Here is a 26,582-nt window from a genome sequence, read left to right on the forward strand (position 1 = left end):
GTTCTGGAAAAGACAGTATTTTCCAAAAAGTGGTTCATTGATTCCTTGCACTGGAATGATCAGGAAAGCTTGTAATAATGAACATTTTTCCAGGCCCCAGTTTGAGATGCACGTGGCTAGATGCAAGGTAACACCTGAACAAGGGCCTCATCTTTGGACCATCTCTGGAGTCCGGCTCCCTCTACTTGGAGCTGCGCTTCAAGGGACAGCATTTACATTGAAGCCCATGTGAAGGCTATTCCTGGAATTGTACAATCTGACAATCCTAACTGACTCCCATATATTTTGGTTCAGGACACCAGAACAAGACTGGAACAAAAGTAAAAATATTTATAGGAAAATAAGAAAAAAAATCAGAAACACACAAAGATTTCTTTGGGCTCAAGTAGCCAAAGACAGCAATTTGTCATAAGCAGCAGCACCTGTAAGCAAAGTCTTGGCCCACCAGGCCTAATGATCTCATTCCAAGTTTAATACTGAGCATCACTGTAAAATCCTTCCTGTGAGAGTAAATTCCCCCAAACACCTTGGTCACAGTAGTGAAAATTTTTTTTTTCCTAAAATAAATTGGAAGTAACTGCAGGATGACTGCATGTAAATTCTACACCCTCTCCCAGCAAGGAAGGAGGCTCTTCAATCTGTTACGACTCAAAAGCCATGAGGTAAGTCATGGAAGGGCACAGAACCTACCGCTAAACTTTCTGAGAACCGCTGGTAGAAAGCTGCCACAGGGCCAGGACAGCGCACACTACTGTTCCTTCATACCCTGCTATTCTACCCTTCTGTTTTGCATTTGAAAAACAATGAAAGTCATAACTCCCAAAATTCTGTGCTACTGGTGTATTAGCCATGGACTAAGCTTCTGAGCCAGCTTCTCATGTGCAGACGGGTTTCATCCCAGTTAAAACTAAAAGTTGTAACATTGGTAAGACATGTCATTTACCACCTTCCTACCCCCAGGGTATTGGGTCTGTGTCAGCCCTACAAAAGCACCGAACCTGCTTACCCTCGCTATTTAAATATTAAACAACAACAACACAATTTGTTTGAGGTGCTGGGAGTTAGAAAGCTATCTTGTCTCATATTTGTAAACACCATGAAGACATCACCAAGGAATAAAAGCCCACCAAAACGGTCAGAGAGAATTGTTCAAAAGGAATTCAGCTTCCTGCTTGAGTGAACATGCACTGCCCCCTCGTGGTCACAAGAAGCTGGCTGGAATACACAGCAGGAGCAATGCTGAGGGAGCCTTAGAAATGGGGTCCAAAACAAGCCATTGGGCATGATTGATGGTGCCGATTTATAAAGCTGCTTTTGTCCCTGCTCATGTGGCAACTGCAGTAACTTGCAGCAATAAGCTTCACAAAGAGACAATCTTAAAAGTGTGTATGGCTCATTTTAGACATAGACAATCTCCCATGTTACTAGATCTTCCACTGGTTCATTATAGATTTTTTCAACAAATATTGATTGATTGCCTATGAAGAGCAAAGAATTTTTTTCTGGTTATTAGGTATATCTATGAGGAAACAGATATAATCTTTGCTCTTCTAGTGCCCGTTATTTTTTGAGTGCTGGGGATATATACATTAACAACGATCATGGCCTAATTGTATTGAATGCAAAGAGAAGTGCCAGGTTCATATTGAATCGTCTCTCCAGATGTAGAAAAGAAGGCAGAAGGCATCGTCTTACCACTACATCATCCTGCCATTCTGAAACAGATGGTCTTAGTTGGAAGGATTCCAAAAGACCATAAAGTAAACTCCTGCATTTGAGGTTGTGGCACAACAGAGTTGTGATCAAGAGCACGGACTTTGGGTTCTAAGGTCGGTATCCACCTTTCAGAATCTCCATACCTCCCTGTTTTTATAGAGATGACAAAATTAAGTTGTAGCATTGTAGTAAAATTATAAGAATGAAAATGTCAAGTGTCCAGTCAAGCAAAGGGAAGGGGTATTTCAGGTAGGTGCGGGGAGAGGGCTGGCAATCATTCGGAGGGGGTAATGGAGAGTTGTTCCATAAACTACTGCTCCTTATACTTGTGTTTTCCATTTTTTGTTTAGAGAAAAAAATCTGATTTTCACACTTTTGCAGAACAAACAGAACCGTGACTTTTGTTTCACATTGTACTTTCGTGTTCTTTCAGAAGGTTTGGCGCATTCCAAATGATCACCTTTTTCTACTCCTTTCCCACATCATGGAAGCATGTTACACCCGGTCATTAGGGAAGAGCACTCAAGGATGCCTGCCGTTTCGGTGCTGATGCTGTTCTTAAGGTGACAGACTCATAATTGGATACAATAAATGTTCAAAAAAAAATCATGCCTTAAGAATATTATAGACCATAATTGCCATTAATAATTAATGATACTAATAGTTAGTACTATGTTGCTACTACTTTGAGTAGATCTGCCTAAAATGCCCCTTGGGCAAGAAACAGTAGCCCCAAATCTAAGAGCATCATACAAAGCATGTCATGTCCAGATCATTTTGAACACTGCCTCCTGAGAAACCGATGCCGTGTGGAAGATGCAAAAGAAGTAAAACCTGCCGGGTCACAATGAATAGCAGAATCAGAGCCACCGCAGGTGTGCAGTTGTCTCATACTTCTTCTTGGCCTTTAGGATGGGAACTTTTCTGGTGATGAAGAGGCAAGTCACCAAACCATAGAACCAGAGTTGAAAGGAGCTTGAGGTCACCTAGTCCAAGGGCCATTCTTTTAGGGGTCAAGCACAGGGCACACATAAGCAAACTGGCGTGGTGGTGAGGACCTTGATCAAGGAAAAATGAATGTTCTGTCTTGACAGCCCAGCCGCAACTCAGAAGCAGCCAAGTGTTTTAACGAAAGACTGTGGGCCACTCTTGTCAGATCTGCAGATATTCCAAGCAAAGGCAGAACTTGAGAGTTTATATATCGTTTCCCAGTTTTTCAAAACAAAGTAGGACAAAGTATGTTGAAAAGGAGTGTGCAGCCCACAGACCTCCCATTTGCCACTCCAACATTTTAAAGATTTTTTTAATTTATTATTTATTTGACAGAGATCACAGGTAGACAGAGAGGCAGGCAGAGAGAGAGGAGGAAGCAGGCTCCCTGCTGAGCAGAGAGCCCGATGTGGGACTCTATCCCAGGACCCTGGGATCATGACCTGAGCCGAAGGCAGAGGCTTTAACCCACTGAGCCACCCAGGTGCCCTAAAGAGAACATTTTAAAGAGAGAAACCTGAAGTCTAGAATGGGGAAGGGATTCTTCGAGGGCCACATGGTTAGTTAACAGTCAAGACTGAGACACACAACAGCATAATCTGTATAAATCTCAAATTGTAAGGGTACTGATGATTTATGTTCATGCATTATCTTTCTCTAACACACATCTTGCTACATCTGGCATTTGGCTAAAGTCTCAACTACAATGGCACAAGCAGAGGACTTCTTATCCATGATTGGACCTAGAAAACAAACATAAAAACGAAAAACAGCATGCTGGTTTGGGTAAGAAATGTAGCCCAGATGGATTGAAAGTACTTGGAGGAAAAAAAGGATGTATTTAAGCTGAATTATTATTATTTTTGTGCTTCTACAAGCAGTTTACATCTGGAATGAGTTATCCAGTTAACGTAATGAGATTTGGGGCCATAATCATCCTTAAATAGGAGAAAGGAATTATGGAGGAACTTAATTACCAATCTAAAATTCCTACTGGGACTTACAAAGTTTTTGTTACAGCCCCATTTTGAGATATAAGTACCCAGTGACTTGGAAAAGTCATTTTACCTCTACAGCTCCCCTGGGGTGATTAATCTCCCTCAATTCCAGAACTGCTCAGCTTTTTTTTTTAAATGATCAAAACAAATATCTAGTAATCTGGCACCTTGGACAAACAAGAGAGAGATCAGTGCCACCCTGGAGGGATTAATGAAGGAGGTAACACTGGGCCTGTCGCCCTTGACCTTGGGTATTGCAAGTTCTCTCTTCACTGCCCTCAAGAACCTAGACCTGAGGCTGAAGCTGAGCCTACCATTGCTATAGGGAGATGCGAAACCAAGGGGACAATTTGCCAAGAGAGAACATTGTATACAACTTAACTCCTGACTTAAATATATTTATATAAATATTTATATTAAAAAGTCTGAATCCTCTAGATTTCTGGGTCCCAGCTCTTCAAGTCTGGTTCATGGCTTTACTGAAAGGAAGATCTTTTTCAGGTATTGCAGACTGAATTATGTTCCCCCGAAATTCATATATTGAAGTCTTAACCCCAAGTGTGGTTGTATTTGGAAATAAAGCTTTCAGGAAGTAATTAAGGTTAAATGAGATTATAAGGGTGGGGTCCTAATCCATTAGAGAGGTTTCATAGCCTTCTATGAAGGGAGAGAAATCTGTCTCTTCCCTATCATATGTATACCCAGAGAAAAGGCCATGTGTAGTCATAGGGAGAAAGTAGCTGACATCTTGATCTTAGACTTCCCAGCCTTTGGAACGGAGATAAATACATGTTTATTGCTTTAGCTCCCCATCTGTGGCATTTTTTAGTGGCAGCAAGCTGCCAAAGACCTCACATCTCCATCTCATATACTGGAGGGAGGCTGTTACTATTAGATGCATATTTGCTTTCATTTTATGCTCTTTTACATACTGAGAAATAGAGAAGTTGGGAGTTCTTGACATCCTGGTGTGGAGACATACACAGAGATATCAAGTGGCTTGCTCAAATCATGGGCGGCAGGGCAGAGACAGCCACAAACCTTGGGGCCACATCCACACCCAGCCCTTCTTCCTTGCTCCAGAAGCAGATGCTCCCATGTTGGAGATCAGCCTCCTCCAACTGTAAACTTTGCTATCAAAGGGACTTTGGTGACACTGTCCTTGCTTCCCACTGGTCACCTTTCACCCTACAGTATTTTCTAATTAGTATGAGAGGGAAGGGGGGGGGGTAACACTTTGAAGCTGGGGCAGAGGAAGGAGGAGTGAGCAAAGGATTAATTGCCTCCCAGCTGTCAGGATAGTAATTAAATTCAGGTTGTTGACTCCAGCCTTGTTTTGATTATGTGAAAGGAATCTCCAAATGCAGCCACAATTTCTGCTGTCTTCTGCTTTTTTGCAGAAGGCAGAGTGACCCAAACATGCAAACATAGAGAATGACATATCCTTGGCCAGGATCCAGCTCAACCAAACTCTTGGTGCTGAGCAGATTTAGGGACTCTCTAACTTTCAGTGTTCTTTATAAAACAAAACCATTCACCTTGTGTGCACACTCAGGATGACCTCTGGAGAAAATGATACCTAAGTATTAGGAAGTTGTTTTAAAAGATGAGGCCAGCATGGTATTCACAGGCTCAGGGAATTTCAATCATTCCCAAGAGAAGTTGGGGTCTTTAAGCAGTGATGTTGAATTGCAGGTCCAGAATCCCTGATTCCTGGGCTAGGAATTCTGGATCCTAGGGAACATTCTACATTCAGTCTTTGTGATTTTGAGCACAGTGTGTTTTAGTCTGAACCTCACATTAAATTCCCACCCCATCTCTTCTGAGAGAATGAGAAGATTAAAACAAAATGGTTCCCTTCCAGCACTAATAATCCTTGACTGTGACATTTCCACTTTCCATGAAAATCTATGCATGTCTAAATATTTCAGGCTTCTTCCCTAAAAAAATTGTAGCTACTGAGTGGCCAGAATTTTCCTGTGGCCTCCAGCTACCTTAGAAAAGGAACATCAGTCTTTGGAGGTAGAACATATTAGCTGCTTCCATGTTGTGAAATTTAATGATGCTGAAGTCTCCTTGTACTGCTCCTTGATGACCAGAATTTATTTTGGTGAGAAAAGCCCTAATGTCCTTCAGACTCAACCTTAAAAGATAAACCCCTCAAGGAAGGGATCATCCTCCAAAGTGCAGATGACCAATGTTGGAGTCTTTCCTTTAGCATGTGAAAATGCTAAGAAATGCTGTGTAATTATTTGACACCTAGAGGTAGGGTAGGACATGCACTTTTTTGTCCAAGACCAGTTCTACCTAGCAAGAATTTCTACCAAGATAAAATTGTATTTTTTGCTTGCAGAACAAAGAGAATTCACACAGAGACACTAGCACAGAGCTTGGGTCTTGTTCTTCTCATTAGAAGGCTAAGAGAAACAATCATTCCTACAAAGAACTACTGAAAAGATCCAAAGAGATAAGCATGCAAAATACTTTCTTCAATACTTTCTTCAGTGGAAAGATAAGGTTGAGCCATTGTAGGATTGAATTTAAAAAATGAAAAACTTTTACAGAAGACTGAATACAAACCAGGTAATCTGATTAAGTCCTTTCCTTGCATTACCTCATTTAACCCTCATATTCACCTTGTGATGCAAATACTACCCCTCTCTCCCACATTCAGCATTTTCAGCCTGAGGTTTATAGCTGTTAAGTCACTTTCTCAAGTAAGCACTTGATAAATTATAAATCCAGGATTCAGGTAAGCCTTTCTAATTTCAGAAACTGCATTTTTAACTAACAAAATCCTATAATAGAAGAATGAGTTGGGCACCTGGGTGGCTCAGTGAGTTGAGTCTCTCTGCCTTTGGCTCAGGTCATGGTCCCCGGGTCCTGGGATCAAGCCCCACATAGGGCTCTCTGCTCGGCAGGGAGTCTGCTTCCCCCACCTCCACCTCGTCTCTCTGCCTGCATCTCTGCCTACTTGTGATCTCTTTCACAGTCCAATAAAAAAAAAAAAAATTTTTTTTAAAAAGAATGAGTTTCCTTTCCCTGGACATGTCCAAGCAGAAGCTGGAAAAATGAGTGTCATGAACAATCAGTGTGAAATTTTTATATGTTGTTGGAGCCAGACTATGGAGACTTCTAAGGCTCATTCTTTGAGAATGTAGATTCTACAGACACGGTCAGGGGTTTAATGCCAGCTCAACCTTAGTTCTGGGTATTCCTTTAATGGCTGAGCAAAGCAGCAGGCAGAGTTGAGTTGGGTTCTAAAATATGAAGACAGTCTTTCTTCCTTGGAGAATTTACTTTCTGTCTCCTTTACTGGGAATTGCTCAGTTACCCGTTGATTTTTCAGAATATGCATTTTGTTCCTCTTCCTCCTATTACTCTATCTAATCCTCTTTATTTGGTGTGCTCCACCATGGGCTATGGTGCTCAATCCCCATGCCCTCTCATTAACCCAATTTTCTTTCCCATGATCTGCAACAAAACCATGACTAATATCTCTTTCCTGGCCCTATGCTATGGGCCTTGTATATTTGCCACAAGTTAATGGGAACAAAAAGATAATTAATCCACCTAGGTACCATTACAACTGTGGAAAATCTATTGTTCATATTTTTAGAAGCTGTAAGGAATCTTTATTCAATAAGAAATTTGCCTTTGGATAGAACAGTAACATCCACATCCCTCTAGGCTCTGCTTGTGGTCTGATTTTAATCTCAGCAATATTTACCAAGTACCGACTATATGTGCTAGACTGGGTTTGAAGAATTAACTTTAAAAATTACAGAGAAGACTCTTTTTTTCCTGATGTAGATCAAAAATAAGAGTATTATCCATAAGTAAATTTCACTTAATTAAAATTTATCTTTTTAAGTCCTAAAACTTAGAGTAGTTCTTTTCACTATAAAATTTCTATAATAAATTAAATATTTCCTCATTTGCTTGAACAGAATATACATGTATATGTATATATACATACACATAGGTATATATGTGTGTATATAAGAGTGTATATATGTATGTGTATGTATATGTATATGTATACATATATATATATATCTATATAACTCAGAACAGGTACATCAATGACTATGCAATGCCATGACACATTAATTTTCTTGGGGATCCCCAGGCTTTTTGCTTTCACTTTAAATATACCACTAAGTGCTATAATTTGGGAAATCTTGAAGCTTTTGTATATTTACATGTTTTCCACTACCACCACCCACCTACACATATTCTCAAATCAACACATACACCAATTGGGCAAAATCTCTGCAACTTTTTGAGTATCTGCCTTTAGCCCCACATTCTGAATTGTACTTATATATCATCTAAGTTCTGAGAAAACGGTATGGCAGTTTATCTACATCTATGGCTATATACAATTCCTCCCATCAATAAGCATATCTATTTGTACCTGAGTCAGCCTATGACTTGCTTGAATTCTCCAGAGGTTATGCTGTGTTAGTTCTGGATCTAAACCTTAGCAGGCCTGACAGCTTCATTTTTGTCCTAGGAAGACAGCCTCCATGCTCTAAAGAAACTGAGAACAGACTGTGGAATAATGAGAGCCTACAAGGAGAGAGAGACCCTGGAGGTCTCTCTGGGTACTCCAGTCATCTTCCAGATCCCAAGAGAAAGTGATCTCCTTTGAAATTTCCTTTGGCTTTGAAAGTGAGGGGGTAGAATTTCCAGAGCTTTTACAATCAGTGGGACTAAAAGCCTGGAATCTTAAAACTCAGAAGACTTACTTCTGGGAGAGCCCTGAGGGCAATAGGAAGCTGAATGCCTTCTCTTAAAGAGCACAACAAACAACCTGTGGAGTTACACCATAGAAACAACAGCTTGAAAAACACCAGGGGCATATAGGAGGTAGAGTAGTTTCCTAATTTTGGTGTGTCCTGGTTGAGCACATTCACAGGGAGAGTTGTCTAGGAACAAAGAAGTTGGCAGATGCCACCTCCTTCTTCCACCCTCCAGTAAAAACCCCCAGACACCTGAAGGAACCAGCATAATGCCAGCATTCACTACTTTACTTGCTTATACTGTACCCTGCCCCCTCTCCCACATTTCAGTGACCCAGACCTTCCCAGTCATGTTTGCCTCAGTCCCAGCACTGCAAGTCCCCTCCTCTGGAAGACCAGGACAAACCTTGAACACTGAGTCTCCCCACCATGGAGGTTTGTGGGGCCTCAATCACAGGGGCAGTGACAGCAGCTCTCATTTTGCAAGCCAGCCTGCACAAACTTCACTAAAACTGCATGCCTCACCACTATCAGAGACCAAACACTGCCTATAACAGACTAAGAGAGCCTTGGGAGACAGCTGGACTAAAGGTAAAAGCAGCATGACACAATAGCAGGGCAAATGCAATACACATAGAGGAGACACTTCCTTAAGTGCAAGGTTCTGGTGAACAGAGGACACCTCACTGCAGGGAACTATAGGACCTCGCCATTGTAAGGCCACTATTTTTAAGTAGGAGACATAGTTAAATGTCCTAACACAGAAATAGACACAGAGAGTTAGACAAAATGAGGAGAAAGAAGAATATGTCCCAAAGAAAAGAAAAGGACAAAACTGCAGTAGGAGATCTAAGCAAAATGTTTATAAGTAATATACTTGAAAGAAAATTTAAATTAATGAATGAAGATATTCACTGGACTTGAAAAAGCATGGAGGACAAGAATAAAACCCTTAACAAAGAGATAAGAATGAACCAATAAGAAATGAAGAACACAATAAATGAAAGTAAAGATGCACTAGATGGAATAAATAGCAGGCTAGAAGTAGAGAAGCAAATTGGTGACCTGGAAGAGAGTAATGGAAAGTAATCAAGTTGAGCAAGTGAGAGCGGAAAAAAAATGATGCAAAATAAGGACAGACTTAAGGAATTCAGTGACACCACCAGGTGTAATAACATTCACATTGCAATGATACAAGAAAAATGAGAGAGAGAAAAGAGGGCAGAAAGTTTATATGAAAAATAGTTGAAAACTTCCAAAATCTGAGGAAGGAAACAGATATCCAGATCTGGAAGGCACAGAAGTCTTTCAACAAAATCAACCCAAGGAGATCTACACCAAGACACATAGTAACAAAGATGGTTAAAGGTAGGGATAAAGAGAGAATTTTAAAGAGAAAAAAAGCAGTTACACACAAGGGAAACCCCATAAGTCTACCAGATAATCTTTCCAGCAAAAACTTCGCAGGCCAGAAGGGAGTGACAGGATTCATTCAAACCACTGAAAGAAAACAACAACAACAAAATTCACCCAAGAATACTCTAACCAGCAAGGCTATCATTCAGGATAAAAGAGAAAGAAAGTCTTTCTCAGAAGAATGAAAACTAAAAGATTTCATGACCACTAAACTAGCCCTACAAGAAACATTAACAGGGACTATTTGAATGGGAAAAGAAAGACCGTAAGTAAGAAAAGTAGGATATACAAAAGCAGTAAAAGTATGTATATCTGTAAAAATCAGTCAAGGGATTCACAAAATACAAGGATGTAAAATAGGACACTTTATTCCTAAAATGTAGGGTACAGAGAAGTAAACAATGAATTCAAACTTAAATAATCATCAACTTAATATAGACAACTATATCCAGATATTATATACAAGCATAATGGTAACCACTAACCAAAAACCGGTCATACTAATAAATATTCAATGAATAAAGAAAAAAGAATCCAAGTATATCAGTAAAGAAAGTCAGCAAATTATGAGAGAGCAAGAGAAGAAAGGATCAGAAAAGAACTATAAAAACAACCTCAAAATAAGCAGCAAAGTGACAATAAATACAAATATCCAATAATTATTCTGAAAAAAATAATTACTTTGAGTATAAATGGACTAAAGGCTCCAATCAAAAGAAATAAGGGACAAAATGGATTGAAAACAAACAAACAGGACCCATCTACATGCTGCCTATAAGAGATTTATTTCAGACCTAAAGACATACAGATTCAAAGTGAGGGAATGGAGAAACATTCATCGTGAAAATGGATGTCAAAAGAAACCTGGGGTAGCAATACTTACTTTAGAAAAAATAGACTTTGAAACAAGGATTGTAACAGGACACAAAAAAGGCACTAGATGATAATAAAGGGAGAAACCCAACAAGAAGATATAACCAGTATAAATATTTAAAAATTTATATAACTCCCAACATGAGAGCTCCCAATGTGGGAGCACTCAAATACATAAAACAGTCAATAACAAACAAAGGAACTAATTGATAGTAATATACTAAGAGCAGGAAACTTTAACCAAGCTTAAAAATCAATAAGGAAGCAATGACTTTGAGTGACACATTCAACCAAATGGATTTAACAGATATATTCAGAACATTCCATCCTAAAACAGAATACACATTATTTTCAAGTGTCCCAGAAAATGCTGCAGAACAGATCACATACAAGACCACAAAGCAAGTCTCAACAAATTCAAAAAGATTAAAGTCATACCATGCATCTTTTCTGACCATAATACCATGAAACTAGAAGTCAACCACAAGAAAAAAATATATAGAAAGAGCACAGATACACATAAGGTAAATAATATGCTACTAAACAATTAATGAATCAATCCAGAAATCAAAGATTAAAGAAAAATTACACAGAGAGAAATGAAACAGAAAGCACAATGATCCAAAATTTGGGGGGTACAGCAAAAAGTGGTTCTAAGGGAAAATTTATAGTAATACAAGCCTACCTAAAGAAGGAAAATCTCAAGTAAATAACCTTACACCTAAAGGAGCTAGGAGAAGAAGAACAAACCAAACCCAAACCAACAGAGGGAAGGAAATAATAAAGATTAGAGCAGAAATAAATGATAAAGAAACCCCCCCCCCAAAAAAGAGAGAAAAATAAAACCAGAGGATGGTTCTCTGAAAAGATCCACAAAATTGATAAACCTCTAGCTAGACTTATCAAAAAATAAGCAAAGAGGACTTAAACAAAATCACAAATGAAAGAGGAAAAATAACAACTGACACCACACATAACAAATGATTTTAAGAGAATATTATGAAAAATTACATGCCAACAAGCTGGACGACCTAGAAGAAATGAATAAATTTTTAGAAATAGAAAATTTGAAGACCAATTACCAGCAATGATATTGAATCAGTAATCAAAAATTTCCCAACAAACAGAAGTCCAGGACCAGATGGCTTCACAGGGGGATTCTATGAAACATTTAAAGAAGAATTTGATATCTATTCTTAAACTTTTCCAAAAAAACAGAGGAGGAAGGAAAACTCCCAAGTGGATTCTATCAGGCCAGCATTACCCTGATACCAAAACTGGATAAAGATACCACAAGAGAAAGAGAGAACATACTATAGGTCAATTTGTCAGATGAACATAGATGCAAAAACCCTCAACAAAATACTAGCAAACTGAATCCAACAATACATTTAAAAAATTATTAACCATGACTTTCTGGCCTGGGGATAAAAATATAGGTTTATAAAAAATTAAAAATTAAAAATTAAAAAAAAATTATTAACCATGATTAAGTCGAATTTATTCCTAGAATGCCATAATGGTTCAATATTTTCAAATCTATAAACATGATACATAACATCAGTAAGAGAAAGGATAAAAACCATATGATCATTTCAATAGATGCAGAAAAAAGCATTTGACAAAATACATCCATTCATGGTATAAACACTCAACAAAGTAAGTTTAGAGATAATATATCTCAACATACTAAAAGCCTTATATAAAAAGCTCAGAGCTAACATCATAGTCAATGGAGAAATACTGAGAGCTTTTCCTCTATAGTCAGAAATAAGACAGGGATGTCTACTGTCACCACTTTTATTTAACATAGTACTGCAAGTCCTAGCCATAGCAAATAGACAACCTAAAGAAATAAAAGCATCCATATTGGTAAGAAAGAAGTAAAACTTTCATTATTTGCAGATGACATGATGCTATTTGTAGAAAGCCCTAAAGACTCCATTAAAAAAAAACTACTAGGGGCGCCTGGGTGGCTCAGTGGGTTAAGCCGCTGCCTTCGGCTCAGGTCATGATCTCAGGGTCCTAAGATTGAGTCCCGCATCGGGCTCTCTGCTCAGCAGGGAGCCTGCTTCCTCCTCTCTCTCTCTGCCTGCCTCTCTGCCTACTTGTAATCTCTCTCTGTCAAATAAATAAATAAATATTAAAAAAAAACTACTAGAACTGATAAATGAATTCAGTAAAGTCACAGGATACAAAATGAAAGAAATCCATTGCACTTCTATATACAAATAATGAAGCAGAAAGAGAAATTAAGAAAACAATCTCATTTGCAATTGCACCAAAAAATAATAAAATACCTAGAAATAAGCTTAACTAAAGAGATGAAAGACCTATACTCTGAAAACGATAAACACTGATGAAGGAAATTCAAGATAACACAAAGAAATGGAGAGATGTTCCATGTCCTCCATGGATTCCATGGATTGGAAAAACAAATATTGTTAAAATGTCTATATTGCCCAAAGCAATATACAGATCTAATGAAATTCCTACCAAATAACAAAAGCATTTTTCACAGAACTAGAACAATCTTAAAATTTGCATGAAACCACAGAAAACCCTGAATAGCGAAAGCAAACTTGATAAAGAAAAACAGGGACGCCTGGGTGGCTCAGTCGGTTAAGCCGCTGCCTTCAGCTCGGGTCATGATCCCGGAGTCCTGGGATCCAGTCCCGTATCAGGACAAGGATGTCCAGCAGGGAGCCTGCTTCTCTCTTTGCCTCTGCCTGCCACTCTGCCTGCTTGTGATCTCTCTCTGACAAATACATAAATAAAATCTTAAAAAAACAAACAAACCAAAAACTTAAAAATAAATAAAGAAAAAAGAAAAAAAGAAAAACAAAAGAGAAGGCATCAGAACTCTAGATTTCAGGTTACTTTACAAAGCTATAGTAATCAAAACAGTATGTCTATTTTTGTGATAATACCAAACAGATTAACAGAACAGAATAGAAAGCCCAGAAACAAACCCACAATTATATGGTCAGTTAATCTTCAACAAAGGAGACAAGAATGTATAACGGGAAGAAGACAGCCTCTTCAACAAATAGCATTGGGAAAACTGGACAGCTACATGGAAAAGAATAAAACTGGATCACTTTCTTACACCTTAGACAAAAATAACTTAAATGGATTAAAGACCTAAATGTGTAACCTGAAATCATATATATCCTAGACAAGAGCACAGGCAGTAATTTCTTTGACACTGACTTTAGCGACGTATTTCTAGAAAGGTCTCTGAAGGTAAGGAAAATAGAAGTAAAAAAAAACAACAAAAAACTATTGGGACTATATCAAAATACAAACCTTCTGCACAGCAAAGGAAAAAAACAATAGAACTATTAAGACAACCTACTGAATGAGAGAAGATATTTGCGAATGATATATCCCATAAGAGGTTAATATCCAAAATACATAAAGAAATTACACAATTCAACATCCTAAAAAAAATCCAATTAAAAAATGAGAAGATATGAACAGACATTTCTTCAAAGAAGACATACAGATGGCCGACACATACATGAAAAGATGCTCAATGTCACTCATCATCAGGGAAATTCAAGTCAAAACTGTAATAAGATAGTACCTCAAACTTGTCATTATGGCTAAAACCAAAAACTCAAAAAACAACCAATGTTATCAAGAATGTGGAGATAAAGGAACCTTCATCCACTATTGATAGGAATACCAACTGGGGCAATCACTGGGGAAAACAGTACAGAGGTACAGAGTTTCCTCAAAAAGTTAAAAATAGAACTATCCTACAGTTCAGTAATCACGCTACGGGGTATTTACCAAAAAAAAAACAAAACAAAACAAAACAAAAAACCATGAAAACACTGTGTTTATTACAGCATTATGTACCATAGCCAAATTATGCAAGCAGCCTGTGTCCATCAACAGATGACCAGATAAATAAGATACTATATATTTATACAATGGAACATTATTCAGTCATAAACAAGAATGGAATCTTGCTATTTGCAACAACATGGTTGGATCCAGAGAGTATAAAGCTAGGCAAAATAAGTCAGTCAGAGAAAGACAAATATACCATATGATTTCATTCTTATTTGGAATTTAAGAAACAAAACAAGTGAACAAAGGAGGAAAAAAAGAGACAAACAAAAACAAACAAACAAAAAAAAACAGACTCTTAACTATACAGAACAGATGGTTACTAGAAGGGAAGTGAATGAGGATGGGTGAAAAAAGTGAAGGGGATTAAGAAAAAAATATATTCATATCATACTTAGTAATATACTGTGATATCTAGTTAGAATGTCAGAAAATTCGTTTTCTCATCTTTCTACTTAATGGCTATGTTCCAAAAATCGATGTTGCTAGGTAAATAGAGAACTATGAGAAACCAGAGAGAAGTCTATTCTTAAATGTGTCTAAGGAAAACTGCAAGGGCAGGCCTGAACATGATGTAGGGCTAGATAGGAACATGAGACTGGTCAATGAAATTAAAAAAATAAAAGTTTACGTTGGGAACCAAGAATATAAAGGGGAGATGGAATGGATAGTAGGATGGCAAATAAAGATTCACAGGAAGATTTACTAGGTAGCTGAGACCTTTCTCTGAGATGTTTTTGAAACAATAGAATGTCAATTGTAAACATGAATTAATACAGCAATAGCTGTGGCAACCTCAGCTGTAACTAAGAGTAAATTTACAGTTTGGTTTAAAAGGTTTTATAGTCACAAAGTTATAGGTTAATACAAGTATAAACTTGGCTATAATATTCAGTTAATTTTTTCAACAAATACATTTTGAGTACCTGTACTTGATGATAGATAAACATCTGAGAAAAACGTAGCCAAACAACACTGCCTTCTTTTTTTTTTTTCAGAGAGAGATCACCAGTAGGTAGAGAGGCAAGCAGAGAGAGAGGAGGAAGCAGGCTCTCCACGGAGCAGAGAGCCGATGCGGGGCTGGATTCTAGGACCCTGGGATCATGACTCAAGCCAAAGGCAGAGGCTTTAACCCACTGAGCCACCCAGGCGCCCCCAACCCTGCCTTCCTACAAATTACATTCTCTTGGGGGGAGAGACATAACAAGCCTAATAAGTATTAATTATTAAGATTATAATAAGTAATAATTAATAAGATTAATAAAGAGTTCTGAGAAAACAAACCAAAGTTATGATATTAGATCAGAGAGGCATTATGAGTAGTACTTTAAATAGGGTGATGAAGGTTGGTGCCACTGAGAAAGGGGCACCTGAGCACGGACCTAAAGGGGACCTGAAGGGGAAGAAGGAGTGAACGATGTGGAAATTGGGGGAGAGAAGGTATTGTGGCCAGCTGAGGCAGAGCCGCTGAAAAGTAGGAGCAGACCTGGCATGTGTGAGGAATACAGAGGACAATGTGGCTGGAGTGGAACTGGTGAGAGGATCACAGTAGCAAGAAAGGTGTGGACAGTCACAGGTGACAGATCCTGGAGTCCTTGACATCATTTGTAAGGAAGCTTTAGGAGGTGTGAACAGAGGAGTGATAGGATTTATTTTTTTATTTTTATTTTTTATTTATTTATTTGACAGACAGAGATCACAAGTAGGCAGAGAGGCAGGCAGAGAGAGAGGAGGAAACAGGCTCCCTGCTGAGCAGAGAGCCCGATGTGGGGCTCGATCCCAGGACCCTGGGATCACGACCTGAGCCGGAAGCAGAGGCTTTAACCGACTGAGCCACCCAGGCGCCCCAGGATTTATTTTTAAAGTATCGTTCCAGGTACTATGTTGAGAATCAACTACAGAAGAACAAAGGTTAACGTAGCAAATATATCTAGGAGATTATTTACTTGATCCAGTAGAGAATTAACAGTGACTTACACCTGGACAACTCATTCACATATGCACACAAATGACTGGAATTAAAAAAAACAAAAATAAAAACAAAACTTTTGAAGAAGAACCAGTCACAGGATCATAAAGAGGACCTCAAAGTTTCTTTCTAAGCCTGAGGCTCTCGGACCTTGGGTGGACACTTACAAGGGGAGATTCTGCTCACTTCAACATTCGAGTCGTGCTGAAGAGGCTCCTTTAAATTTTACTACTAGAAAGTAGTTTTTTGTTTTTTTGTTTTTTTTAAGAATTCAGTTCTGATTTAGGTATGAGTTACTCCTGGGACCCAGAATCTACAAATAACTGTCACTTACATATCTCTGAATGAAGAAACTAAGAAAACTAAGTGTTGTCATAGATAAAGATGGGGTGGAGAGTTGGGCATGCTCTACACATGTCCCAAGAAAATCACTTTCTTTTTAGGTGGAAGCTAAGGAAAAATTGATTATAAAAAAAAAAAAGATGTGAGGAATTTGAGAGGCAGGGCAGAGGTTCATGGGAGGAAGGGAGGGAAAAGTGAAACAAGATGGGACTGGGGAGGGAGACAAACCATAAGAGACTCTTCATCTCAGGAAACAAACTGAGGGATGCTGTGGGGAGGGGGGAGGTAGAGGGTGGCTGGGTGACGAACATTGGGGAGGGTATATGCTATGGTGAGTGCTGTGCATTGTGTAAGACTGACGATTCACAGACCTGTACCCTTGAAACAAAGAATTCATTATATGTTAATAAAAAAAGAATTATAAATATAGATAGATAGATAGATAGATAGATAGATAGATAAAACCATTGGCAATGGATGCCAATAGCAAATAACAGAGATAGCTATGCCAACAGAGAGCTGGGGAAAATGTTGCCAGAGAATGAGTAGACATTTTTTAATCAAGGGAGTAGGGATAGGAAGGAGAAGAATGTTCCAAGGAAGGGCAATACCATATGCCAAGGTCTTGTGGTGAAAAAGAAAAAGAGTTGGCTCTAAGAAATAAGCAAGGTCACTGTGCTGTCACAGAGGACAGGCGTGGGACTGGGCAAGAAAAATAGTGGAGGGAACCTCATTAGAGAATTAAAGTTGAAGCAAAGACACTTGTGGGAGCCATGGAGAAGTTTTTACATAGGGGACTGCTAGGATGACCTTCATATTTTAGACAATGTCCTCTGTCTGCCATGAGCAGAGAATCTACTTAAGATATTATACACTAGTCTAAGAGAAAGAGGACAGTGGCCTAGATAGTGGAGATCAAAAGGTAAAAATATTCTGAAGCACTGAATGGATAAAATAAGTAGATTTACTGATTGGCCATAGATGGTAGAAAAGTGGGAAAGAAGATATATATATATATATGGCCAACTTTCTTTTCAAAACAAATGCATATCCTTTACTCAATTCGTATTTTACAAAGAGCACTTCACATTTTATTTATTTTTTTTTAAAAGATTTTATTTTTTTATTTGACAGAGAGAGATCACAAGTAGGCAGAGAGGCAGGCAGAGAGAGAGAGGAGGAAGCAGGCTCCCTGTGGAGCAGAGAGCCCGATGCGGGACTCGATCCCAGGACCCCGAGATCATGACCTGAGCCGAAGGCAGTGGCCCAACCCACTGAGCCACCCAGGCGCCCCGCACTTCACATTTTAGAAGCTAAGTAGTATAGTAGAAACAATATAATATTACCAGGTAGAACATTTGGATTCTAGGCTCATTTTTGCCATTGGCAACGTAACCTTCCCTGGCTAAAGGAGTTAAGAGGCTTTACTCCATATGGGGTAGGAAATCCACTGATCTCTAAAAAACAGGAGGCTTCAGCTTGCTGGTGAGAGCCATGCTGGTGCTGCAAACAAGAGGAACATCTCTCTCTCTCTCTGACTTTCTGGCAGGGGGCCACATAATACACTGATTTCATTTGGCAGCAGCAAAGTAGTTAATGAAAACTCCTCTTTCAAGATGTGACATGTTCCGCGTGAGCTGTCAGAAGGAAAGTTTACATAATGAAGAGTACTGGCATGGATCAAAGCCATCTGGAATAGCCCAATTCCCCTCTGGGCATCTTGTGACTGGGGACTCCTTATGAGAGCAAGGCAGAGAGATGTATTCTGGTTCCATGAGCAGTTAGCCAAAGGGATTGGCTCTTGATACTGAGAAAGTTGAGATCAGAGATTTGATTTTTAGAGAATCAGTGCACGTAATGTTTGGATAAAAGACCACCCCAAATATGTTCACCATAATTCTAACAATGAACAGTACCCTATTTCAAGTTGTCCCCTTCTCCACTCACTCCATGGTTTAAGTGGCTCAGACACATGGGTGGATCTCCACTGCTCAAGGCCCAACACGTGAGTCTAGGGTGGGCGCATGAAATATGTGAGTCTGAATAGAGAAAATCTCTTTTCTGGAAATGCAGGGGCCAAGGAACTCTCCCTCCCAGCTGCACTCTCTAGGAAAATCCCCTGCACACACAAACACCCACCACACACACACACCATACTCTTGATTTCTACTACAAAGATGTAGTTAGCTTGCACTTCTCTCACCACTCTGATAGGGGAAGTTCACACAGACAGTGGTAGAATTGAGACTAGAGTCCAGATTTCCTGACTGCCACACGTATGCCCTTTTCTGCTGTGTGCTTCTTAATCTTTAAAACGTGGAACACTGTTTAGAAAACATGAGTTGAGTGACTAAGTGAAGAGATGGCTTATCTGACAATGGAAACAATCCAGAGAACAAGGAGATGAGTGATGGGTCATTATTTCATTGTTTAAGTCCTGAAGCCAGCCCTGTCTCTGGACTTCTAAGTTATGAGAGTCTATACATCCCCTTGATTTTTAAGCCACGAGGAGTTACATTTTGGTTATTTATAGCACAAAGATTCCTAATTGATATACAGACTTTTCTTTCTCCAAATCCAAAGTATTGTCACACCTAATTCATGGTTTTGCCAGCATAGGACATTAAATATTGAAGAAGGTATAGAGGAGAATCTGTACTCTTCTTCCCTCCATCAGGAAGGAGGAAGGGGGAGAAAGAAGAGGGGGGAGGGGAAGAAGAAGAGGAAAAAGAAGGCAGCAAATGGCCTGTCTTCTCACTTCAAGTTCTGTCCATATTTCATTCAATCTCCCAGGATGTGACAGAGGGTCCCACGAGGCCCATGTAAGAAGAGGTGGATTATGCCTTGTGCCTGACCTTCATTCTAATAAGGCTGTTTAGAGTCTGAAATGACAAGATTCGTGTGAAAGAATTGTGGCAAGTCTACAGCCAGATAGCTCCGGTACAATGATTAGCTCAAAATATATGCTTTTATTTATAGGCTCAATTTAGTATCACATTCTGTTATGAAAACAACCTGTCAATGCACAATACATGTACATGCTTGGCGTTGGACCAGGAAAGATGAGAACTTTAAATAGTCATTCAAGTCAGTATTAGTCATTAGAGATTAATAATTAGCACATCTGAAATACATACTGCTCTTTAGATGAAAGGTCTGTTTCTAGAGAACAAAGCACATAATGACATTTTACATTTTTTCTCCCAGTTAAGGGGAATTTCCTGGGCTCTAGAACCCAAACTATTGTACCATGGTTCTACAGAGAAAGTATATAAATATTTCCCCAGAATTTACGTTCTAATATTCAAGGTCTCGACAATTTTTAAAATCAGTGACACCCATGAAAGTGACAGCTGGAAAACATAGCTATATGTCAGCACCCCTACCATAAGCATTTCATCCACATTTTTACTATTTCCAGGCATAGATCACGAATCTCCACAGTCTGAGTATCTACACATTTAGAGAAGAAACTCCAAATCAAGGATTGACAGCTTTCGAAGTTAACTTATCTTCAGTCAACTTTCTATTCTTTACCTCCCCTGTGTTTTCTCTCAAAGGCTTTCGGGAAATCAGTGTTCTCAGACCTCATAAGCTACCTTCCAGCAATGTTAAAAAAATAAAATAAAAGGGAAAAAATAGTTCTTTTACTTTTAGTCACTTATAATTGATTATGCTTATTAAAACAACATTTTTAAATTAGGATTTTGTCTGCTTTGCTTCTTGAAAACATGGACATTTCTAATTTAAGTTTTTGTTTCATGGCAGATGATGTCATTTTCATAGTGAATCACATAGCAGAGCAGGCAGTTGGTCGAATGTGATCGGTAGATGCTGCAAGAGCTCTAGCACATGGGCCATATGGAAAATCATCAGTTAGGAGGGGGCCAGAGCACTCAGGAGATAACATGGTACCCTTTATCAGCATACACACTGCGCAGTTTTTTCCATGATGTGGCTCCTGCCTCCCTTCCAAATTTTTCTTAAAGACACTACTTCTTAGCATCCTCCAGCCATTCTTTTCAGTTCCTCAAACATGCAAAGCTATTTCCCTAGTAGTGGGTTCTTCCTGTGTTCCTTGAGAATCTTTCTCTAACTCCTTCTGTGATGATAGACAATAAAACTATGCTGTGCAATTCAGCTACCAGTTAGTCCATGTGGCTAAATAGACCATGTGGCTATTTGTATTTAAATTAAAATTACAGTTGGCCCTTGAACCAGGAGGCTTGAGGCTCTAATTCCCTATAATTAAAAATCTGCGTATTACTTCTGATTCCTCCCAAATTTAATTACTAATAGATTGCTGTTGACTGGGAGCTTTCCAGATAAGATAAGTAGTTGATGAACACTTATTTTGTATGTTTTATGTATTATATATAGTATTCTTACAATAAAGTAAGCTAGAGAAAAGAAAGTATCAAAAAAATCATAAGGAAGAGAAAACCCATTTATAGTGCCATACTGTAAAAAATCAACATATAAGTGGACTGGTATAGTTTGAATCTGTGTTGTTCAAGGATCAACTGTACATAAAATTATAAATTCAGTTTCTTGGTCACATTAGCTATCCTTCGATGCTCACACTAGCTAGTGGGTACCATACTGGACAGTGCAAATATAGATCACCTCCACCAAGGCAGAGGTTCTATTAGGTAACATTGTTCTAGAAAATAAATTTCTTTAGGGCAGGACTCACTGTCCATCTTGTTCCCTGTTGTATTCCAAGTGCCCATCACAAAGCCTGGACTGTCGTAGATGCTCAAATATTTGCTGAATCAATGTATAAATGAATGGACTAAATGATAAAAGGATTACTGAATAACTTCTAGTAAGGAATATCTTAAATTAAGACTAAGAACTAGAATGTATAGTTGGGTAGGTTATTTGGAAAGGATTCAAACTCCAGCCCTGAGGCAGAAGTTGCCATAAAACACACTCCATATGGAATTGCTGATTGTTCCCTCATCCCTTCCCTCTCACCCCTCACTAAAATATAGGCTCCGAGAGGCACTTCTCTTGTTCGTTGCTATATCCTCAACACCCAGAATGAAGCCTACCTTCGGTGAAGAAACAAACCAATTGGTCCCTTGGTGCATCCTAGTTTGCATCTATAAGAAAGAAATGACAATTTTACTTTTAGGAAAGGGTACATCCATTTCCCAAGTATCTCATTTGTATCATTATTGCCCTTCTATTGACTTCCCAGTTTTGTCTTTTTAAAAAAAAATGTTTTAATCTATAGGTCTCTCTTTTAGATCTATAGGTCTCTCCTTGTCCTTAGTGACTGTCCAACACAGGATGTGCTCTCCAACTCCCATCGTCCTTTCGTCACTCCTCAGCCAGGAGCCGTGCTTGGCATTTCTTCTTTCAATCCACATCCGTACTGGGGTGTCTACTTTTCTCACTCTGACAATTAGCTGTCACCCACCCCTGAGCTAAGGATCTAATGGCTGCACATGGGTTAAATTGTTCCTTCTCCAGGAGAAGAGGAGTCCTCAGCAAGATTTCCTGGAAGCGTCTTAATTCTAAATCTTAGTCACCTCTGCAGGACTCAGCTTCAACCTCTCCTCCTTCGTGAAGCCTTTCCTTTCTCCTGGAATTAAATGTGAACATGCTTTTGACTTGAGCCTAAGAGCATGTGAAGTAAGTCATTTACTCGTAGATGCCCAAGCACAGCACCCCTGAGTCTGTCTAGACCACAGTAACTTCTTTATCCTCTTACCTCTCACAGCAACTCATCTATTCCTCGCCCATGACACATATTACCATCTGTCTTGCACTGTAATGATTTATGCCCGGGTCTTAACTCTATAAGACAGCAATTCATCTTTATATACCACCCAGACTTACACAGAATAAGCATTCAATAAGTGATTTTCACATGAATGAGATGGAGTGCCTTGCATTGGGCCCCTGCTTTGGATTTCAAATTCTTAGCTGACAATAGCTATGTGAAACCTTTGCAAGATGGGGAGAGAAAGTCTTTTAGCCTTGTGAATTGAAAATATCAACAAATGAACTTTCTGTGGAATACATAGGACTCAATAGAGTAGGATTTCAAAGTGATCAGAAGTTCCTCCCCAGTCTAAATTTTCCCTCATGTTAAACTAACATTGTGAAGACAATGGCTAGGGAGGTAGCAGAGCCCGTGTTCTAAAAAAGTGGCTCATTTTTATTATTTAGATACTAAGTTAGAATGAAGATCTTAGTAAGTATGGGGTGAAGCGGCCATTCATGAAATGATGCCAAAACACAGGAGGGTGGCCAGACAGATAGAAAGGTAGTCGAGGCATACAGGGGCTTTTTAAACCAATTACTCCCTCAAGTGATGGCACAGAACCTGTCCTTACTTCAGTGTTTGTTCTTGAAGTTATGGTCTCCCTACTTACTTCTGGTAATAGTTCCTAAAATTCCAGCATTTGAAATACACACCTTTGAGGTATAGCTTTTTATTTCTAAAGATACTTTCATCATTGTAAAATCCTTTTAAAGGCTTAATATGCCAAGGGTAAGACATGAATATTTTAGCATAGTCCAGTAAAAAAAAATAGAAAGCTGTCCACTAGGAAACACAAAACTGGCTCTGTCACATTTGTTAGTGGGACTCCTATGACTTCTCTTGGTCTCAGTTACTACCTTATATGCAAAGTGAGCAATATATGCACACATGACATATGCATATACATATATATTTTGAGATAGGTATGTTTAATAGAAAATATTTAACAGGTCCTAGAAAAGGATACAAAGTATAGCTCCTTTTTACAGAAAATTAAAATAATTAGGCAGCTTATAAGATCGAATGATTTATGTTTTCTATTTTACATGCAGGGAACCGTAGCCTAAAGCCATGATGTCATCTCCTAGAAAATGATCATTCCTCTCTTTTTCTTCTGGTGTATCTTTTCTATGGGGAACCAATCACTTCACTAATTCCAGATTATGAGGTTCAGGAGAAAGCACACCCATTCTCAACTCTAATAATGAGCCTGTAATCCAAGAACAGGGAAAATATATAAAATATTTAACATCTAGAACAGCATAAAATAGATAACAGCCACAGACAACCACAACAACAGTAAAGGTAAGTACAAGGCCTTAACTTCTCTGCCCGGAAGTAAGCAAATATGTTGTTCCATGCCCACTGGGTATAGTGAGTGCTTCAGAAATGGGCCCAAGGGACAAGTCAAACCAAAAGGGGGGATTTGACTTGGAAAATATACTGGGGAAAGACATTTTCTCCCTTTTTGGAGGTTTGTTGAATTATCAGAGTGAAGTAAACCCAAAGTGATTGAGGGTTACCACATAGAATCTAAGAACAGAAGAAAGAGGAGCCAAAGTGAGGGAGAAATATATGGCCCATATGATATTGTTTAGAGTTGCAATTCAGCTCTACCGGAAGCCAGCCAGAATCAACTCGGAATATTTTAAGCATGTCAGCTAGAAACTTCTTCTTGTCAAAAGCTGGTTTGACTTGGGCTTCTGTCATTTACAACCAAAGAAGATCTGAGGAATAACCAAGTTTCCTTAGGAAAAGGGGTAGGACCAAGAATCAAATCTAACAATGACTCTCCACTTAAAACTTAGGTGATTTTTTCACTACATCAGTTCTTTTTTTTTTAATACTTTTTTTTTAAAGATTTTATTTATTTATTTGACAGAAAGACCCATAAGTAGGCAGAGAGGTAGGCAGAGAGAGAGAGAGAGGGAAGCAGGCTCCCCACTGAGCAGAGAGTTTGATGTGGGGTTCAATCTCAGGACCCTTAGATCAGGACCTGAGCTTAAGGCAGAGGCCTACCCACTGAGCCACCCAGGGTCCCTACACCAGAAGTTCTTATTTGGGGTGGGGAAGGGGGTGAGATTTCAGAATCACTTGGAAGAACTTTTCTAATAGAGACATTTACCCTCAACAATCCCCTGACCCCACTGAAATGATAATAAATGAAAACTGGGAATTGGGAGGTAAAAAGGGAAATAGAGGTGAAGATATAAGCAAATATACTTTGAGAAAACGGAGTGACTGATATATCTTTAACCGCGAAACAATTCTACACTCTTATATTGCTTTGTTACACGGAGTGTCATGGGCTCAATTATGGTACGGAAGTGAGGCTCCGGTTTAAAGCACTGTCTTACACCTTATGAATCAAAGAACTGGTTTCTGAACTAGTAGCAATGAATGATGCATTGGAGAGATCTTCCTAAAGGAAAGGATTAACTTCTCTGGGACTCTGGGAAAAAATTAAACTCAGGAAACTGCAGGAGGTAAGTGTACAACAATAATGTTTTTGAAGAGGGAAATTCACCAATGACTACTGAAAGGCCACTTGGTCTTCCCACCAAACAGAAATGACAATATCCTCAAAGATGTAGAACAAAGTACCAGTTGACAGTTCCTGTACAGATTTCTTGTTCTTTGGAATGTTTACCTAATTTTGCACAGATTGGAATAATGCAGGCTATCCTGTTCATAGATCTCAGCCATATAAAGGGAATGAAAAGCTATTTTTGGATATTACTTAGAAAAGACAACAAGGTTTTACCTATGGCTCTGGACCAAAAAGCTAAGGCAGACTGTTGGGCAATTCTGTGCCTAAAGCACAAATGGAAAATAAGCCAATTCTGAACAATTAAGAGTGCCTGCCAGGAATACCAAATTGAGAACCGTGAAGTATCCGATGGATCAGTGGGAAAGGATATTATGATCAATTATTGATGTCTAGCATGGTCATGGAAATGGAAGTGGTAGCTGGAGTGCAACCTACTTATCCTCTCTGGCCTAAACCATCCACCCTGAATAAAGGCCTGCTGTTTTATTTTTCAAGTTGTACAGCTTTGTATAAATACTCTCAAATATATTATTGTACTGGCACTGGGCCATTATTTTAGAGCTAAATTGCAACAAATAGGCTTATTGTGAGAAACAACCCTTCAGCATCCACAGCTACACCCTTACTGAACTTTCCAGGGAAACTTCTCTCCCATGATTTTCTTCCAGTTCATACACTGAACAGGATGGATAGAAATTGATATCTTTCGCTTTCAGGGAAAGATACTGTATTATCCTGGGAAATGCTAAGTTTCATAATTTAAAATTTTTTATGCCAGGGGTGCCTGGGTGGCTCAGTGGATTAAAGCCTCTGCCTTCAGCTCAGGTCATGATCCCAGGGTTCTGAGATTGAGCCCTGCATCAGGCTCCCTGCTCAGGGGGAGCCTGCTTCTCTCTCTCTCTCTCTCTCTCTCTCTCTGCCTGCCTCTCTGTCTGTGATCTCCGTCTGTCAAATAAATAAATAAAATCTTTTAAAAAAATTTTTTTATGCCAATCTTCCTTCTTCCAAGTATCAGCTGTGTATCCTTATGCTAATCATCCAGCTTCTCTGAGACCTATTAGCTTTGGGAATGCCCCACTGTAATAATGCATGTAAATGTCCTTTGGATATTGAGAAGTGTTACATAAGTATGACTTTTTAGTCCAAAGAAATCACTATATAACATTCAGAGATCTTTTGTTAATTGTAGGCCCCTAAAGTTCTATCTGTTTCACTCAGGATTAAGGGAACTCAAATTCACCATTCGGGGGGACAGGTCTGGTGAGAAGTATTATACTGACTCACCTGAGGCCTTTAGCCTTGTTACCCTGATGAGCATTATTCCAACCTCCTTCCAGGC

The 26,582-nt window shown here is 38.9% G+C and overlaps 1 long non-coding RNA gene across 1 annotated transcript in view; it reads right to left on the reverse strand.

Moving 5' to 3' along the window:
* Nucleotides 1-21,943: 21,943 nt before the first annotated feature.
* Nucleotides 21,944-26,582, reverse strand: part of LOC309861032 — a 165,197-nt gene continuing 160,558 nt past the window's right edge. The window contains exon 3 of the long non-coding RNA XR_014309744.1: nt 21,944-22,021. This is a non-coding gene — a long non-coding RNA (uncharacterized lncRNA). The remainder of the gene's footprint in view (nt 22,022-26,582) is intronic.

This window comes from Mustela nivalis (genome assembly GCF_964662115.1).
Source record: "Mustela nivalis genome assembly, chromosome: 3".
Lineage (NCBI taxonomy): Eukaryota > Metazoa > Chordata > Mammalia > Carnivora > Mustelidae > Mustela > Mustela nivalis.